The following is a 6000-nucleotide window of genomic DNA, read 5'->3' as shown; positions in this document are numbered from 1 at the left end:
AACAAACTTATTTTAAGTAAAAATTCTAGGAGGGAAAAAAATATTATTCTCAAATATAAAAAGAGGAAGGTGAGTATTTTTTTGTTGTAATGAATGTGGTTATAGACAAATTTACCCTATTGCTCTGTTTGGTTACAAGGGAAATTAAAGGCAATGAAAGTGAAAAAAAAAAAAAATTTTGGTGAAAGAAGTGAAAAATTTTAGACCTAAAAAAAAGAAACTTTAGTAATAATTATCCAGTATGATTGTATAAAGTGCTTAGATTTCTTAAATTTCTTATCATATTTGATAATGATACTTTTTAAATGTACTTTTTAAGTTCAAGAGACATAAATACATAGTAAAATAAATTTTTATACCCAACTATGGAATTATTTGAAATTAGTAATATAATCTTGTGGGGTGCAATGATTACAAAAGTTTTTTTTTCAAATTTGAAAACTTCATTTTCCTTCTCTTTAATTTTCCTTGCAATCAAACAAAACTATTAGAATATGGAGAGTAATTACAAACAGATTTACCTTACTTAAAGGTTACTAGTTTCATTCCTCTAACAACTATTTTTCTCTTGTTTCTTCTTAATTTCCTCTAACAAAATTTCTTTCTTCAAGAAAGAAACCCCATGATCAGATTTTGACATCGGATCTAAATTTCAAATCTTAAAATTTGATTAATTATTTTTAGGAGATGGTCCAAATGTATAAGCACAAAGCCATTGAGTTTTCATCCCCGTCATTATGCCTAGTGGAGTATAACGTTTTATTATTTGCCACATGATAGTACATGGGTTAGTGATGTGATAGAGGGCCAGACAAGCATTTCATGGTACAATATTAGCTTCTTATTTTTTGGTAAGAATATAATTTTAGCTTTAAATGAGTATAGGAAATAGCTAAAATTATAAAAGATGCCATTTTTATTTTATATTTAATTACCATTTTATGACATTTTGGTAATTTTACTAAATTTTGATTTAGAGTTTGAGTGACTTTCCTTCCTTATTTTGAACTAAAATTTGGTCATTGGGATGTATGTGGGATCCTCTATCACATGGACCAACCCATGTACCGTCAAGTGACAAATAGTGAAGTGTTATACTTCACTAAACAGAGTGGCAATAGTGTAAAAGACAGGTTTCAAGTAAAATTTAAAAATTCTAAGGTATCATGTGGAGAGACACTATTTGGAGAAGTGGGTGTTTCTTTGCTATCTATTTGTGCTATCTGATGCATTGGGTTTTATTTTGGCTTTTACATGCTCTCTTAATTGGTAAAACATTAAAGTTTTTTTTTTTTTTTTTTTTAATGGGAAAAAAAAGTGATACAAAACCCTAAATAATATTAGTTGTTTAAATAAATAAAATAAGGAGCAATGACTCAAAACACAAACAAAATTTCAACAAATACATTGTACAGACACAAAATGGGTTCATCTGTATCTTATCCTTTTTACCCTTCAGAATAATCTTCTTATCCTTTAGAACAATGTGGTTGCATTTGTCACTAAGGGAAGATTAGATAATTTGTATACAAATTCAATTTTCCACATTGTTTGGTTATGAGAGAGGGTATATAAATTTGATTTACCGGATGGTGTTCTGCTTCTGAATTTTAGCAGAAGGGAATTGAGTAATGATGCAGGTTTCTTGTGTCTAAATTCTGCATATTAGTTGGTTTTGAGTTTTTAAGCTTTTTCTACAATGACTTCTGATTTTGGAGTCTAATGTTTTGGTAGTTGATGTCGTAAATTTTAGTTTTCTTAGTTGAATTATTCGGATTCCTTAAATTTTACGGTTCTTTTTTTACCTAATCGTCGCTCTCAATGTGAGCGAAGATGAGAAACAAGTGAACAAAGCTTGAATGAAGCTTGATTAGGCAGAGAGTAAAAAATAAGGTAAAAGTTTTTCTCCAGCGTCAGTGAACAGTATCTAGACATTAAGGTGTCATTGTTCTTTAATATATGAACCAATAGTCCCATCCAACTACCAGAACCTGTGGATTAGAGATTCTCTCTTCATCTTGAGTGAAGAAAAACTTAGTCCTGACAATAAGATCATTTTCTAGTATACCCTTGCTCCTTACCAAACAATGCGAAAAACTGAATTTTTATAAAAATTGCCTAATCTACCCTTAGTGCCAAGTGTAACCACCTCGTTCTAGAGGGGAAAAAGATTATTCTAAAAGGTAAACAAGAGTAAGAGGGAAATAGATTATTCTCAAAGATAAAATTAGTATGGTTACAACTTTTGGTTGCAACGAACATGGTTACAAACAGATTTACCAGAAATAAATTATTGGAGTGTCGGGAGTAATTATAGGCAGATTTACCCCAATTAAGGGTACTAGTAGGGTATTATTGAGGAAGAAAGATAGAGGGAAAGGGTCGAGTTTTCAGTTTTGTATGGTCCTCTACCTCACAAAGTTACGAATTTTGGAGAAGGTTCATCCACAAATCTAAGGTTATCATTACTCCCATCGTAGATCTGTTGAAGATCGGGAATGTCCATCAGTGCACCTTGACATCCATCCAAGCACAATGATGGGCATTGGTAAAGGGATTGTTCTTTCATCATGTCTTAAGAAAAACTGGATTCTTAAAAGAATTTTTATGTACCATTTTTACCTTTACTGGGTACAAATGATTGAAAGTGATTCTTTGGGGAGTATTGGACAAAGTTTTCCTTCAACCATAGAGGACGACGGTTCATCCACCATCCTAGGGTTTTTGTATGTTCCAAAATACCCTCCCAATACTCATTCTCGCCCTCTCTCGCCCCTCAGTGAATGGGATCACATTCACCGTGGGTGGAGGGAAACTCGATCCGGAAGAATTTGATGTTATGGGTAAATTTTAGGGAGAAAGTAAATAAAAAATGGATTGATTTGTAGACATGAAAAACTCTTCTTATTGAAATTTGGGAAGGGTTCATAGGAGGAAGGGGAGTGGGTTTGAACTTTTAATAGATTTCAAAGATCTATTCATTAGGCATGAAACTTAACATGTTATAATGGTACAAGTAAGGATGCCATGTAGCCAGAATTTGAGTGTGGAATTGCATTACTAAGAAGAAACATTTTGATTTGACAAAAAGGTTTTCCTTAACCCTTTTCCATCTGTGAAATGACCCCATGATTAGATCATGGGGTCATCTTTACACTCCCACTTGATCATGACCAAGTCAATGCCCATGATTTAGGAATTTTTCTTGATTTTTGAGTCTTGTTGAGTGGAACAAAACATTCAAAAAATAGTTAGAATTCCTTCCATGCAAGGGCTAATGCCCAAAAATAACAACTTTCTTAAGATGGGCTTTGATGTTCATTAATATATAATCCAGAATTCTTAATTAAAATGACCATGGGTCACTGGTTACTAGTTTTGAACTTAATTACCACTTTCTTAAGATGGGCCTTGATGTTTCAATCCAGTTCCTTGTGAATCTCATAACTGATTTCATTAGTCATTCTATGAAGTGATAGAAAACATTTCTTCATGCAGTCAGGAAGCTGTTCTAATCCTTTGTCATCCCATCTGAGGAGAGAATATGTTAGAAAATAGATGAATAATTGAGAAAACCTCAGTAATTTCAATTGACTTGGGTTTTGTTGGATCAAGGCCCAACTAGCCCATTATTTGGGATGGGCCTAGCCCAGCTTGGTTCATGAAGAAAAAAATTCTAGGTGATCTGGACCTAGTTTCTGAGGCCCAAGCTACTTTCCAACTGTCAAGTATTTCTTGCACATCACATCTCTCTCTCTCTCTCAGCAACAAAAAGTTTTTTTTGAATATCTCCAATGAGTAGAATGAGTGTTTCAATGATACAGATATCTTTCACCAAGTAGCCCTTTGATGGGTCCGTGAGACTATTGAGAGAGAGGAAATTTCTCCAACCCCAACTCTTACTTGAGTCACACCAGTGATCAACTGCACAAACAAAAAATAAATACTCATGAATGTGAGTATAAGAAAATGAAACAAAGTAGAAAATTGATTCCATGTCTTGATCTTTCTTTTTGGGTGAATTGACATATAATGGGGGGAAAAAGAACGCTAACTGGTTGTGTGCAGGGTGTGGCTCCTGTGCCTAGACATAAGGATACTTAAAATGACCGCGGCTCCCCCATGGAAAGGCGGAAATCACCAAGGGTGTGGCGATCATTTAGTGAAGCCCTGTGTCTAGACGTAGGAGCCACACCCCACATGTGACCAGGTAACATTCTATTCCCATAGATAATATAATAAAGAAAGAGAAAAAAAACAAATACAAAAGCCTCAATGGCTAGACAAGGGAGAAATTCCTATCCAAAGAAGACAAACAAACGGAAAAGGAAGTATGAAAAGGGATAGGGCTTCTCTCCAGCGGGCGTTCAAGGGCTAAGCTGGTTGGATGCACACCGGGATGTGTGCTTGTGCACATCTCGGTGTGAATCCAGCCAGCCGAGCAGTTGGATGCTCGCTAGGTACTACTTGAGCGGGACCTTTATTCGCTGCTGTAACTGGAGCGCTGCTGTGCGCATCATGCGGTGCAGCAGCATCCATGTGTGCATAGTGGGGCCTGCTGTGCACACATGGCCGCTACTGCGCCGCACGATTCGCACAGCAGTACTCCAATTACAGCAACAGATAAAAAGCGTTGGGCTCGCTGAGAGGAGCTGGATCCATATGGGAGGGAGGGAGGGGGGAACAAATAGATTTTATCGTCTAAAGTGCACTGCACTGTCCAGTACCCCACATTTGAGAATCAACTGTTAAACCATGGGTAGTGGCATCTTTTTTTCTTCTCAAGCCTTCAGTGTATAGTTGGATTCTCAAGTGAATGTTTAGTCTGATACTGCCGATATTCTTCACTTAGCCTCATACTTCCTTTCATGTTCATTCTCCCACATTAGTAGAGACTGCAATGTTGTAACAGATTCTCTAGATAGGAAGGCCCAGTCGTTTACGTGGGCAATCGTTTGGCCAAATTCCACGCCATGACTGTTGGAGCTTTGTAAACCAGCAACTATGCTTTCTTCACATATCAATGAATAGTCCCCCTTTTACCAAAAAAAATTATATATATTGAACAAGAAGATCAATGGAAGAATTGTTACAAATCAATTTCCCTATTCATAACCTCATACTCATTAATTTGTAATCATGGTTTTAGTGCACGGTATCGGAATAGGTATCGACAACAAGCAAAATCGATTCGATACAGTATCGGCCTAGAGGGATTGTATTGAACAAAATTACTCCTGAAATTTCTTAAAAAATAAGTTTTTTGACCATTTTATCGCTTGTTCGTATCATGCTACCAATACGGTATTGGCATAGTATCGGTATAGGTGACTAGCAAAATCGATACGTACCGCCCGATACAGGCGATAAAATATTAATACTTAGAGCCTTTTTTGTAATAATTCACCATAGAACCAGAAATTTTATTACTAATATTGAAATCAATGGATAATCAATTCACCTATTGAAGAAGAAGGTCAATGGAATAATTGTAACAAATGAATTTTTAATCGGTTTCATTGGTTTTGGAATCAGTTTGGATATTGGTTGGTTCGGTGCAATCTAGTTTTCAGCTGGTCCCATCAGACCCCCTAGTCCAAAACCAATTCAATAAAGATTGGCTCGGTTGAATTTGATACGGGTTTTTTAGGTAGGTTTGGGTCGAATTTATCTGTTTGGAGTAGGTTTTGAAACCCTTACATACAGCACTATATTACACTAAACAAATTGAAAACCGCTTAGTCTTGACATTTTATATACTAGTGTTTTATAGTGTATTTACACAATATAAATTAATTTGTATTTTTTCAAGTCACAAATTAGGTTAGATATCATGATTCAAGCCCAACAACATAAAATTTCTTTACAGGGCTTCTGAAATAGATTAATTATCAATTAGTATGATAACTAGCTAGATACTTCAAATCAACAACAAATACTTTAAGAAGAAAAAAAAAAATTCAACAAAAAAAAAAGAAATCGAAATCAGTAAAAACTGTT

This window comes from Telopea speciosissima, chromosome 9 (genome assembly GCF_018873765.1).
Source record: "Telopea speciosissima isolate NSW1024214 ecotype Mountain lineage chromosome 9, Tspe_v1, whole genome shotgun sequence".
In the NCBI taxonomy this organism is placed as follows: domain Eukaryota; kingdom Viridiplantae; phylum Streptophyta; class Magnoliopsida; order Proteales; family Proteaceae; genus Telopea; species Telopea speciosissima.
The sequence above is the reverse complement of the archived record's forward strand: the minus strand, read 5'-3'. Positions refer to the sequence as shown.